This window comes from Opisthocomus hoazin, chromosome 33 (genome assembly GCF_030867145.1).
Source record: "Opisthocomus hoazin isolate bOpiHoa1 chromosome 33, bOpiHoa1.hap1, whole genome shotgun sequence".
Taxonomy (NCBI): Eukaryota; Metazoa; Chordata; class Aves; order Opisthocomiformes; family Opisthocomidae; genus Opisthocomus; species Opisthocomus hoazin.
This window is the reverse complement of record NC_134446.1, coordinates 3,037,359-3,051,371: the sequence shown is the minus strand read 5'-3', so window position 1 is coordinate 3,051,371 and position 14,013 is coordinate 3,037,359.

The following is a 14,013-nucleotide window of genomic DNA, read 5'->3' as shown; positions in this document are numbered from 1 at the left end:
TATTCCAGCCCCGCCTGGCCGCGGTGCTGTGCAGCCTGCTCTGGGTGACCCTGCTTGGGCAGGGGGTTGGGCTGGGTGACCCACAGAGGTCCCTTCCAATGCCCACCATTCCGTGATCCTGTGATCCCCAGCTGACTGAGGGAAGGGAACCAAGACCACAAGTAGCTTGAAGTGTGAATTTTCTACTGAAATCTGTTCTCTCTCTGTCTGCCTCTGGATTTCGAGCGCTTCTTGGAGACCAGCATGGTCTGGAGCACAGATGCTTTTCTCAAGCCAAAGGACCGCTACAGTTTTTTAATTAATCCAGAGATGCATGAGCTGTGGCAGGTGAGACAGAATTTCACTTTTCTGCTGTGGGAGCATTTCCTTTTGGGCCCACAGAAGGACTGGACTACCCGTGACTCGTGACACCTGTGTGACTGCACATTCTGGCTCTGTGCCCTGTGACCGAGTGGGAAGGAGGAGGAGAACATTGCCCCGTGCAACAGAGCAGTCTGGGGAAGAAAAGTTCCTGAAGATGCGTGCTTGGATAACGAGATATTTAACTGCTGTGACAGAGCTCTGGTGAAGTTCAGGCGGAGCCGGGTGCAGGGAAGGGAGTGAAATTTGTGCACTAAGGACAGGAGAGGAGGAGCGAGCCAGCGCGCACCCTCCCCCCATCTCCCCGATGGCCGAGGGAGCTGAGTTTGTTCCTCGGCCGCTCTGCCGCAGCAGCCGGAGGGGTTTGGCCCCAGGGATGGGGGCTTCCCACCCCCCCCCCCCCCCGTACAGGAGGCTGCTCCTGCTGCCGCTCGCGGGGCTCAGCTGCTGCTGCCGGCTGTGCCGGTGCTCGCCCCGCCGGCCCGTCCCCCCCTTCTCTGTCCCAGCGGCTGTCCCGTCGGGTTTCCAGCCCCCGCCTGCCCCCGGTCAAACCCCCGCAGGTGCCTGCGGGGCCACAGAAGGTCGCCCGTGGGGGGCAGCTGACGGCCCCCCCGCCCTCCCGGCGCTTCCCCGGGGCCGCGGCTGCTGACCCGCTCCCGGGGGGGGGGGGGGGGAGTGCCTGCGGATCGCCCTCCCCCGCCGCCTGGGTGCGGACACCGCCTCCGCGCCCCGGGGCCGCTGCCGCCCGTCAAGGCCCGGTCCCGGCGGGGGGGCCGAGATGGCGGCGGGGGGGGCCGGAGCCTTTCCCGGCGCGGGGGCCGCGGGCGCCGGGGCCCGCCCGGCCCGGTGCGGTGCGGAGCGGAGCGGAGCGGCGGGGAGCGCGGCCCCGTTCGCCGGGCGTCCCGGAGCCGGGCGGGCGCGGCGCGGGCGGTGCCGCCGCCTGCGGGGGTCCCGCGGGTCGGGCCGGGCCGGGGCCGGGGCGAGAAGGGCCCCCCAGGGCCGCGCCGTCTCCGCTCGGCCGAGACGCGGGGCCGCGCCGCCCCCCTCCCCGCGGGCTGCGGGGCTGCGGGAGGGGCCCGCCCGAAACGCCTCGGCGGCGGGGCTGGGTGTGCGGCTCTGCGGGGCGGGCTGCGGCCGGGAAAGGTCTTGTCCAGCGCGGGGCGGCGGGGGGAGCGGCGGAGACCCGGGTGCGGGGAGCGGCTGTTCCGCTGCTGCGGGGCCGGCCCGGGGGCGGGGGCCGGGAGCGGAGGCGCGGCCCGGCCCCCCCCGGGCTGCGGGCAGGGCGGGCGCGGGAGGCCCCGGCTGGATCAGTGCGATTCCCGTTCGTGTCTGTGTTTCAGCCCTGGAAAGTGCCCCACATCTCTCATCCTGGACCAAGGGCTTTCGGGGAGGATGGTGCGTTAGGCTGGTCCTCCGTCCCTGGGAGTGACTCTCCGGGCTGGGCTGGTTTCTAGGGCTGCTGAATTCTTGTGCAGAATTCGACCCCTGCACGATTTACTCTTGGTTCCGCAGAGCTCGTAACCAGAGGGAGGCCTGGGTCTCTGCTGGGGGGTAGGTGGGCGCTGAGAGCTCAGCTGTGCCTGTGATGGCTGCTGCTGCGGTTCCTGGGCTCACACAGCAATGAAATCTGAACACGGTCTCTGCTAACAGCTGTTCTCGGTCTGCAGGAAAACCAAATGCTGAGCCTGAACTACTGAACCTGAAGCTGCTTTTTCTTCCAGGGAAAATGCTGCATGAGGTTCAAAGCCTTGTCACTGAGGAGCCAAAGCATTGGCTGGATGTTCTCTCCACCTGGAGAAACCTTCACGGGTGTGAGGGGAAGAAAGACAGCGTCTCTCTAGAAGACCGCTTGCCTCTGAAGAGGAAATCGGCAGAAGAGACAAATCCTGCAGCGAAAAGGCAGCAAACGGAACAAGTGAGAGAGCCCGTGCCTGAGGAGGGTCGAGTGGAAGCTGGAGAGAGCTGTGTGGGACCGGAGAGAAAGAGCCCTCAGGGCTGCCGGGCTGCAAGCCAGGCTTCCTTAGGAGACCCTCCCAGAAGCAGGGGGAGAAACCTGCTGCGAATGAGCAGCTTGGCTGCAGTTTCAGAGTTTCTCGTGGCTGTCGTGGAGCGATTGCCAGAATACTTCCTTCACAGGTACGCTCTATGCTGAAGTGTCTGCGTGTTAGAAGAAGGTAGCGAAGGGGAAGAGAGATGTGTAGTTCATTTGTCATTTCAGCTGTGTGTTGTCTGTTTTAGAGCAGCAAACGGATTGAAGCTTTTTCTGCATTTTCTCAGAAAAGCCCTTAACCTGCATTTACCTTAAACAAGTAGAAATCCAAGGGCTGTTGTTAATTTGTAGGCACATTTTTTTCCAATCAATGCCTGTTATTGTGGACAAGTAAAGGCAAGAGGTTGGGGTGGCCGGGCTTGTGGAGCCTGAGGAGTGATCTGATGGTGGTTTGCAGGTGCTTAAAGGGCCATTGCGAGGACAATGGAGCCAGACTGCTCTCCATTGTGGCAGACAGTGGAGAAGATGGGGCAGAAGGCAGAATGTGCAGCTTGGCTGTGCTCTGGGTGGGTGCTGGGGAGAACTTGTTCCCCAGGAGGGTGGTGCAGCCCTGGGAGGTGTCCTGGGGGGCAGATGGCTGGGAGAGGGTGGTGGCACAGACACCTCCAGGGGCCCTTTCCATGCAGCACTTCACCCATCTACGGTATCTTTCTACTGTGAGGAAAAAAAAAAATCGAAAAGAAACCCAGTGTAGCTGCAATTTATGCTGTTTTCTCTTACGTCGTTTAGCGAGATCTTTCTTTCTTTGCTGCTAAAGCTGGTGCCTTGGGAAGGTGGGACGCATCAGCCTGCCAGCAGGAATGTTTGCTTCAGTTTGTGCTGTGCGTGTGAGCTCTCCTGCTCTGAAGGTGTTCAGAGCTTTCTGGATGCCCTAACAGCATTAAAATTGTGAGCTGCAGTTGTGCCTTCACAAGTTTGCTCTTAGGTTATCTGGGTTACAGCCGCCAGAAATGTTTTGTGCGCGATGCACAATTCTAAAACGATGACAGCTTTTGTTGTAGCTTGGGCAGGACTTGAACTTCGGCCTCCTGCGCTGGAGCTGAGGGACAGTCGTTTTGTCCTGCCGTGCCTCTGCTCTGCCCCTGGCTCGCCCGCTGTGCCCTGGGGTGCCTCTTCTGGTCTTTGTACCAATGTTCTTGTAGGGATAAAAGAGACCCTTTCTCTCCCCAGGTGTTTGTGAGGATGGTGCAGGCAAGGCTGTGATCTGTAGTTCTCTTGACCCCGTTATTTCTGCTGCCTGTGCCTGTTCTCTCCCCTCGCAGGAGATGGGAAGAGCCGCTGGCGCAGCGCTCTCGAAGCAGTGTGGGTGGCGGGCTGAGCTGCGGGACCCCGATCTGGGGGTCGTGGTGGACGGCCTGTGGCTGCTTCCAGAGCTGCCCCTGACATCTTTTGCTGTGTGTTCTGCTCCCTTTGCACGTGGGGCCGTGGCCTCTCCCTGTTTGTCTTTGTGCCGCTGAGTTGAGCTAGAAATGATCTGGTAGCGCTGAGCAGAGCTTTTTGGTAGGCGCTGTGTGCGTGCCGTGCAGAGCCCTCAAACACCAGCCCGGCCAGCGTGGGCCTGCACGAGAGGGGCAGGATCCACACAGGCGCTGTCTTGGGATGCTTACGGAGTGCTGGGCTCCGCTGGAAACGGAGATGGCCCGAGCCACTGGGCAGCTGGTTCAGCCTCTGTAGGGGAAGAGAGCGGGCAGCAAGGCCATGTTCTCGAGGAGCTGGACTTGAGAATGCCCATGGCGGGAGAGCCTCCTCCTAGACCCTCTCCCCGACAAGGAGCTTGCTTAAGGAACCCTCCCTGGTGCCAAGCTGTCTGGAGACCTCGGAGAGGACTGGCTGCTCGTGACAAGCTGTTTCTCCATGCCTGTGCTTGGCGTGTGGAAGCTGCTCTCAGCACTGATGCTGAGGCCGCCTGTGAAAGCTCCGAGTTCATCCACTGGCTCCGGTTTTCCCAGGCTCTGCATCAAAGACGGCTTTGTTGAGCCTCAAGTGGGGCTCTTGGTCTTGTCCACGTTTCTGCTCTGAAACCGTTCAGGTGCTGAGGACTGGGACATTTCAAAAGTGCCGTGTTTCTCTGTGGGCTTCCCGGGGAGGGACTGCGGTCAGGCAAGACCTGTTGGGGAGCTCAGTCTGCTTTTGGGATGCTCTGAACGGCACAGGAGGACAATTTCTTTGAGGTGCCTGTACTTCTGGAAGGATGACCCACACCTGCCTTCCATCTGAAATATGGCTTGGTGGCACTCATTTCTTGATGGGGGTTTGTGTTGGGGTTTTGTGTGTTTTTTTGAAAAGGGGGTGTATGTGTGAACAGCTCAGTGCTAGTAGCTAGCATTCTGTGAAGAATCTTCTCCTGCTTAGAGTGAGTGGTTTTATAATTAAAAATACCCATTCAGTGTTACAAAACTCGTCTCCCTTAGATTCAAGTGCTTGCTGATGGATTCCTGGCTGACAAAATTCCCCTCCCTGCTTGCTTGGATGTTAAATCCTCTTTAAAGCGGCCTTCAGGTTACCTAGTGTGATTTCTTCCAGCTAATCACAATTGTCGAAAGTGTGCATTTTTGTTCTTAAAAAGTAGGATCAGAAGTTTGTAGAAACATCTTCTGTGTCTGGTTTAAATGAGTTAAAGCTCTTGCTGTTTCAGGTTGAGGGTTTCTAATGTAATTTTTTTCCTCGTTCAGATCTTTGTACCTCTTAACGACATTCACTCTGTGGTGGGGATTCCTCTTTTCAGGTAGGCGTTCTCCTCACCGGGTTTGCCTAGGCAGTGTCAGAACGGGCATAATTTCTAAATGCTCTTGCTGTGAGTGTTTGTCTTCTGGTTTAATATTCACTGGACTGTCACACCGGTCTTGTGGTCTGTCTGGAGCTGAGCTGAGCACGCAGGCCAGACTTTGCAGGGAGTTATGGCTAAAGGCAGACTGTGGTTTCTGTCTGTCTGTCTGCAGATCTGTCCAGTTCATTTGGTCGTTCTTATTACAGGGGCTTTTCTGGGTGGTTGTGCCGTTACCTTCCCGTGATTTTTTGCTGTCTGCAGGCTTCTGCTGGCAAACACAGAGTATATCAAACCGGCAGGGCTGCGGCCCGCAGCTGCGTGGGCCATGGCATCTCTGGCTGAAATGGGCGTCAGTGGGTGCTCGTGGCAAAGATGTGGAGCCCTGAATGAAGGAGGGGGTTGCTGCTTGTCAGGGCTGGTGCTGGAAGCTTGGGAGAAGTGTGGTGATTTGAATGCCCCGCGCTCTGATGGCTGTGGGCAGGGTTTGCCTTACCTGTGGTCAGAGCGCGCTGTCACCTGCTGTTCAGCCAGGTATCTGCTGTGTTCCCGGGTCCTCCTCAGGATCCATGTATCCTTGTATGGGTGGGTATGTCTGAATGGCAAGAGTTTTTCACTGTGCGGGCTTCAAACCTTGTTTGGGGTTGTTCTCCCAAAAGAGAACAGAAGCAAGTGTGACGTTTTCCACAGATGAATTTGGAGCCAATACCTGTCTGCAGTCCGCTCGTAATTCGTTTCCCTAAACGTCACCTCCAGGCTAGAGGCACTGATGCACCGGCTTTGGCGAAACTGTCGATGCTTTCTGCTCTGCTCTCTCATGGGCAGGTTGGGCCCGGTAAACCAGTGGTGGTTGTTACCTAGGCTGGATTCAGTGGGAGTTGGTAGGTGACCTGTGCGTCCCTGAGGAGGCTGTGTCCCGGGAGAGGAGTCTGTCTGGCGTGGGACGCCGTAACCCCTTTGTTTGTGCAGGTGGGTGCCTTTGTGCTGGACCCCGTGTGTGGGCTGGGGACCGTACTGCTGGAAGCTGCCAAAGAGTGGCCCGTGAGCAGAAGTGTCCTAGTGCAAATGTTCCTCCGTGGGAACATAAACCAAGGTCCTGCGTAGCTGTGCAGGCAGGTGCTGGCAGCCCTGGATTTATACCGCAGGGTCTGCGTGAGGCAGCCGTGGCCTTTGAAAACTGCCTGGGCTCGTCCTGGGAGCGGAGGTGCCAGCGGGACAGCGCGCTCGGTTGTCGGTGTTAGAGGCAGCGTGGCTGTCTGTAGCTGGCTGGGGTCTTGCTGTTAGGACGTAGCCTCCGTATTTCTGTAAGTTCCAAGTGTCTTGAGCAGAGCAGAGCATGGAAGGAGTGAAGACAGCAGAGGCTTCAGCCATTCTTCTGTCCGCTGGGTCTGTGTATTGCTCTGTGTAATGGTACTGGATCTCCCAGCAAGGATTTTGTGGTGGAAGGGCTGTGCAGCAGGGCAGTTGTGAGAAGGCTTTATAAAATAAATACACCTGCTTGGCAACTAGATGACTTTTGTGTTTTTTCTCTGAGCAGGAAGCCTGTTTCTGGGGTGCTGCTAGAAGCGATTCGCAGTTAGAGGGCGCAGATGTGAATGGAAGGACTGCAGGCCTGATGGAGAAGATGGAGTTACTGAAAGCTTCTGTGAAAGGTACGCCTGTGGGCTTCCCAAGCAAGATAGGCTGGAAGTGTTTTGTGGTTCGGGGATTATACAGGTGATGTAGGTTCTCTTGAGGCGATGTGTGGTAGAGCTGGCTCTCAGCCAGTAGCTGAGCAGGGACGCTGTAGCGCTAGCAAACAGGTAATTATTTGTTCTCTCCCCCTCTGAACTTTGGCAAGAATAAACTCGGCAGAAGACAATGAAAATAATTGTGGGACGTGGGCAGTCGTTGTCTGTCTTGATGGTAAATGTGGGAATACCACTACGAGTACCTACCACGGGAGAGTTTTTTGTGTCTTAGGGGAACACAGCAAGGACAAATGCAGATCAAACGTGGCTTGTAACTTAAATTTACCAGAGCAGAATAGCAGGGACTCCTGAAGCTCAGTGTTAAATTGTGAATGTTTTGCAGTAGGAGTATTTTAAATGACGATGCCTTTTCCCTGGATGTGAGGGAGTGTGCTTACTCTCAGTTCCTGAGCTAGTCTGGGGAGAAGGTAGTAATTTTATGACCTTACTTGGGACCTCAAAGCCTGAGTGTAAATTAGTCCTGTATGAAATTTCTGACAGACAAAAGCTGGGTGTTTTTCCCTGTGCGTGAGTGATGGAAGTATACATTTTTTTTCACCTTGCAATATTTATTCTTACCAGAATGGTAAGAAATATTATTTCTTATTGATAAGAAAACATGTAGTGCTTTGTTTCTGTACTGAAAAGCTGCAGTTGGCCTAGGCTTCTAGGATAACGGAAGGTACTTTGATGTCAGGCTTTTCTAATACTGACCAAGTAATTGGTGTCTCTGTCACTGGTCAGAAGCTGGGGGGGATTTGGGGACACTGGGAGGGAGTTTGGAGGCACAGGGAGGGACTGGGAGGGGTTCTGGGGGCATTGAGAGGGACTGAGGGGAGTTGGGGGCCCTGGGTTGGGACTGGGAGAGACTGGGAGGGGATTTGGGGGTACTGTGATGGGACTGGGGGGGACTGGGAGGGGGTTTGGGGGCACTAGGAGGTGACTGGGATGCGGATTGGGGGCACTGGGAAGGGACTGGGATGTACCGGGAGGGACTGGGAGGGGGCTTGGGGGCACTGGGAGGGACTGGGGTGTTGTGGGAGGGGGTTTAGGGGCAGTGGGATACAGTGGGAGGGGACTGGGAGGGGGATTGGGGGCAGTGGGAGGGACTGGGAGAGACTGGGAGGGGATCTGGGGGCACCGGGATGTACTGGGATGAACTGGGAGGTACTGGGGGACACTGCGAGGGCATCTGGGGGCGCTGGGAGAGGAATGGGATGTACTGGGGGACAGTGGGAGGGACTAGGAGGGGGTTGGGGGGCACTGGGATGGACTGGAATGAAGTGGGATGGTGTCACCGAAAATCCGGGCATAAAACCTCGTCGCAGCACTGTGGTGTTAACAGGCAGCATTCTTTATGGCAGCGCTGGATGCACGGGGGATAATTCCACCCAACGTGCACACCCCATACCTTTTCCAGATAGTTTATACAGATCAAAAATATACGTATTCATTAGGTGACATAACTTATCCCTTTCATATTAAAATCAGTTCCAAGAAGTCATTTCCATAGACTCCTCCCAGCCGCGCTTGCGCAGTGCCTCCTAGTGGTGGTCGTCGGGGGTCCCAAGATGAAGGCTCATCCTCCTTATCACAGTGTTCGCTGATTGACTTTTGTTTCTGCGCAAACTCAGCTCTCTCCTGGCTCCCATCCACACCGCGGGGTCGTCTTGACCGGTTCCAGGCGACTCCCAGCCCCTACCAAAAACTGACCCCTTTGGATGGAGATGCCAGACTCTCTGCTTCAGTTCATTCACACAGTGGACAGGTACCACAAATGCACCTGCAGCCATCAGGTAACGCTATTTCTATTAAAAATCCCCCTCCCCACTATTGTTTAACATTAATGGTTACCTAGAGACGAGACCCTCTGTCCCCAGCCCTCATGTCCAGGTGGGCAGGGCTGTACCAGGGACAGAATAGCAGCGTTGTTCGTGTTTATGGTCAGCTGATTCCATCGCCCTGGTTACATTTCCCCTCTTTGGAAGTTTTGAAATAATCATCTTTTCAATACTTCCATCTTAAATTAAATTATATTTTAGTTATACACTGGTCTAATACTTATTGCTGCAGCACAACATATTTTCGGAGTGCTTCGAGGGTTCTTCCTAAAGAAATCAAATACATTTTTAAATGTTTCCCCTGCTATTTTCATATCCCCTGGGATTAAAGGAGTCTGATCAGGTCTGCCATACAAGATTTCGTACGGACTTACACCATCTTTAGACCTTGGTTGGATTCTGATTCTCAGGAGTGCTAATGGTAAAGCTTGTGGCCATTTTAAAGACACTTCTTGACAAATCTTACTTATTTGTCTTTTTAATGTTTGGTTCATTCTTTCAATTTTCCCACTTGATTGCGTCCTCCAGGGGGTATGTAATTCTCAGTTTATTCCTAAAACTTTACTTACTTGTTGAACTATTTCTGCTACAAAATGTGGTCCCCTGTCAGAACACATGCCGATTGGTACCCCAGACCTTGGTATTATTTCTTTGAGCAATATTTTAACCACTTCTCTTGCTTTGTTGGTGCGACAAGGAAAGGCTTCCGGCCATCCAGGAAATGTGTCAATTAATACTAATAAATATCTAAATCTGTTTTGCCTAGGTAATTCAGAAAAATCAACCTGCCAATAGTCTCCTGGGGAGTTACCCTGCTTTGTAACTCCTAAGGGTGCCCTTTTCCCATTTAAGGGATTATTTTGGAGACAAATTGGACACTTGGCCACTATTGATTTAATTACCCCTGTCATTCCTACACACACTGCAGATGATTTTAAACTCAAGATCATGACATCTACACCCCAATGTGTCTGCGCATGCTTTTCTTTCGCAAGTTCCACCATAACTTGCGGGGTTACTGTTACCTGCTTTTCTGGCCTTACCCACCACCCTTCTGCATTCTGTGATGCTTTCAATTGTTCCAATAAAACCAAAGCCATTCTATCACTCCCCCTCCTCAGCTGGACAGGGGAGAGGAAATATGATGAAAAGTTCATGGGTCGAGATAAGGACAGAGAGGGATCACTCACAACTACTGTTACAGGCAAAACAAACTGAACTTCAGAAGGAAAAAAAAGTTTTATTTATGACCAATCAAATCTGAGCAGGATAATGAGAAACAAAAGTAGATCTTAAAACACCTTCCCCCCACTCTTCCCTTCTTCCCGGGCTCAGCTTCACTCCTGATTTCTCTACCTCCTCCCCCCAAGCGGCGCAGGGGGAAGGGGAATGGGGGTTGTGGTCAGGTCATCACACTTGGTCTCTGCCACTGCTTCCTCCTCAGGGGGAGGATTCCTCACACTCTTCCCCTGCTCCAGCATGAGGTCCCTCTCACAGGAGACAGTTCTCCACAAGCTTCTCTAATGGGAGTCCTTCCCATGGGCTGCAGTTCTTCACAAACTGCCCCAGCGTGGGTCCCTTCCATAGGGTGCAGACCTTTGGGAACAGACTGCTCCAGTCTGGGTCCCCCATGGGGTCACAAGTCCTGCCAGCAAACCTGCTCCAGTCTGGGTTTCTCTCTCCACGGGTTTGCAGGTCCTGGCAGGAGCCTGCTCCAGCACGGGCTCCCCACGGGGTCGCAGCCTCCTTCAGGCATCCACCTGCTCCAGCATGGGGCCCCTTCTATGGGCTACAGGTGGATATCTGCTCCACTCTGGACCTCCATGGGCTGCAGGGGAACAGCCTGCCTCACCATGGTCTGCAGGGCCACGCAAATCAATAACACTTTGACATATGAAACCCAATATATTTAATTTCTTCCCTTGTGATTTTCTTGGTATCCAAACAGTTTGCGGGTGATACAGAGGCATCCTCGGAACCTCCGGTGAGATGGGGAATTGGTCAGAGCAGCTTTTAGGTCAGTCCATGAAAAGGCACCAAAGGCTGCAGTCAGTGGGAAGAATACAGTGCTGAGTGATGCGCATTGCGTGGTGAGGGAGAGCAAATGGATCCCCTTTTTCTCCTCCAAGCCTGGAGAAGGGCAGTTTTGAGGTGGGGCTGCCCTTGTCTGCAGAGGGACTGGGTGGGAAGAGCTGCCCGAGCGCAGCAGCCCTGCTCCTGCCCGGGTGTGTTCAGCACGGCCTGCTTCCAGCTCGCTGCCTCTCGACAGCAGAGTCGCCAGGGAAGTTCCACGAGCTCGTTACTTTGCAGCGTGTGATGGGACCTGAGAGGTGTTCACCAAGGTAAGAGACTTTCCTGCTGCACAGCCTGACCGAGAGCAGAGCTGGGGAAGGGAATTTCCCTGACAGGTCTGAATTCCCTGGTGTCGTGTAGAACCTGAGGAGCGTGTAGAAACGCCTGGTGCAAGGAAACCCGGTGTTGGCCGTGAATGGACAAGAGCATGAGCAAGTAGATATGGTGGAGAGCTGTGTTTGTTGTCCCTTTCTGCTTAGGCCACCCCTCTTCTCAGTAGCAAAGAGGTATCCAGAAAAGCAGTTTTGTTGGGAATACTGCTGAAGTTTTCGTCATTTGTTTCAGACGAATGAAGGTCACGATCGAGTGAGTAGTACCCCCGAGCTCTGCTGCCCATTTCAGGCCGTGTGGGACTTGATGACGCGCTGCAGAGGGTTCCCGTGACAAGTCAGCCGGTACGTAGGAAGCAGAGAAACCCCTGACGATGGCTGCTTCAGGCCAGTTGTCGTTTGTTTCTTGACTGGACCTGCTGAGGCTGCAGGAGCGCTGCATCCCGCGGGATGCTCACCGCTTTTGAGCGGCTGGTGATGCTGTGCTGGATGCAGCCCGGGTGCGGTTTGCCCTCTCTGCGGCCAGGGCACACTGCTGAGTGACGCTGAGCCTGGTGTCGCGCAGCAGCCCCAGATGCCTTTCTGCAGGGCTGCTCTCCAGCCACTCGTCTCCCAGTTCAGACTTGTGCCTGGCAGGGCTCCGTCCGAGGCGCAGAATGCGGCATTTGGAGTCGCTCAGCGCCATCCCATTAATCCTAGCCCAGCGCTGCCATCTGCCTCGATCCCTCAGCAAGGCCTCTTGTCCCTCCAGAGAGTCTGGAGAAGAAAAGTTCCTGAAGATGCGTGCTTGGATAACGAGATATTTAACTGCTGTGACAGAGCTCTGGTGAAGTTCAGGCGGAGCCGGGTGCAGGGAAGGGAGTGAAATTTGTGCACTAAGGACAGGAGAGGAGGAGCGAGCCAGCGCGCCCCCTCCCCCCATCTCCCCGATGGCCGAGGGAGCTGAATTTGTTCCTCGGCCGCTCTGCCGCAGCAGCCGGAGGGGTTTGGCGTTTGGGTTGCGGTGTGTAGTTCCTAGCGGCTGCGGTTCTGGCTGACAGGAGCCACCCCGAAGCGTCTTTCACCCGGGGCTGTTTTCAGCGCGCTCTTTTGCGCTGAAAATGGCTTTAAAATTGCTTGAAATGGATGTGTGCGCGTGTGTGTGCGTGTGTGTCTGTCTGTGTCTGTGTGCATGTGTGTCTGTCTGTGTCTGTGTGTGTGTGTGTCTGTGTGTCTGTGTGTGTGTGTGTCTGTGTGTGTGTGTGTCTGTGTGTGTGTGTGACACCACCACCCGCCTGCCCCCCTCCCCCCCGCCACAAAAAACCCCAAACAACCAAACGCGCCCCCCCCCCCCCCCCCCCGCAGTGCGGTTCGGCCCCGGCGTGCGTGTGCAGGACGAGTCGTCTTCCTTTGGGCGGAGCGGGTCCTGTGGCGGGGGCCTGCCCCGGGCACGGGTGGTGTAAACCTCGGCTGCGCGGGTCGCCTGCTTGGTCTGTGCTGGAATAAGAATTTCCGGTCAGACGGGTTGATGTCTGCGTGCGGGTGGGATTTTGTCTGGGAGATCACGGATGGCCTTCAGCTTTGAGGATCCGATTGAACTGGGAGTCTACATGAGAACTGGAAATACCTTTTTTTTACTTCCCCCTTAGCCAGCTCCCAGGTTTTTAAGTGCATTGGCCTGCGCGCTCCTCGTGCCTCTCCCGTGTGCTCCTCGTCCCTCTCCCGTGCGCTCCTCGTCCCTCTCCTGTGCGCTCCTCGTGCCTCTCCTGTGCGCTCCTCGTCCCTCTCCCGTGTGCTCCTCGTCCCTCTCCCGTGTGCTCCTCGTGCCTCTCCCGTGCGCTCCTCCTGCCTCTCCCGTGCGCTCCTCCTGCTAATCCCGTGCGCTCCTCGTGCCTCTCCTGCGTGCTCCTCGTGCCTCTCCCGTGCGCTCCTCGTGCCTCTCCCGTGCACTCCTCGTGCCTCTCCCGTGCGCTCCTCCTGCCTCTCCCGCGCGCTCCTCCTGCCTCTCCCGTGCGCTCCTCGTGCCTCTCCCGTGCACTCCTCGTGCCTCTCCCGTGTGCTCCTCCTGCCTCTCCCGTGCGCTCCTCGTGCCTCTCCCGTGCACTCCTCGTGCCTCTCCCGTGCACTCCTCCTGCCTCTCCCGCGCGCTCCTCTTGCCTCTCCCGTGCGCTTCTCGTCCCTCTCCCGTGCACTCCTCGTCCCTCTCCTGTGCGCTCCTCGTCCCTCTCCTGCGCGCTCCTCATCCCTCTCCTGTGCACTCCTCATCCCTCTCCTGTGCACTCCTCATCCCTCTCCTGTGCACTCCTCGTCCCTCTCCTGTGCGCTCCTCGTGCCTCTCCCGTGCGCTCCTCGTCCCTCTCCCATGTGCTCCTCGTCCCTCTCCTGCGCGCTCCTCATCCCTCTCCTGCGCGCTCCTCATCCCTCTCCTGTGCACTCCTCGTCCCTCTCCTGTGCGCTCCTCGTGCCTCTCCTGTGCGCTCCTCGTCCCTCTCCCGTGCGCTCCTCGTGCCTCTCCCCTGTGCTCCTCGTGCCTCTCCCCTGTGCTCCTCGTGCCTCTCCCGTGTGCTCCTCGTGCCTCTCCCGTGCGCTCCTCCTGCCTCTCCCGTGCGCTCCTCCTGCCTCTCCCGTGCGCTCCTCCTGAGTCTCCCGTGCGCTCCTCCTGCCTCTTCCGTGCGCTCCTCGTGCCTCTCCCGTGCGCTCCTCGTGCCTCTCCCGCGCGCTCCTCTTGCCTCTCCCGCGCGCTCCTCGTGCCTCTCCCGTGCGCTCCTCGTGCCTCTCGCGTGCGCTCCTCGTGCCTCTCCCGTGCGCTCCTCGCGCCTGTCCCGTGCGCTCCTCGTGCCTCTCCCGTGTGCTCCTCGTCCCTCTCCCATGTGCTCCTCGTCCCTCT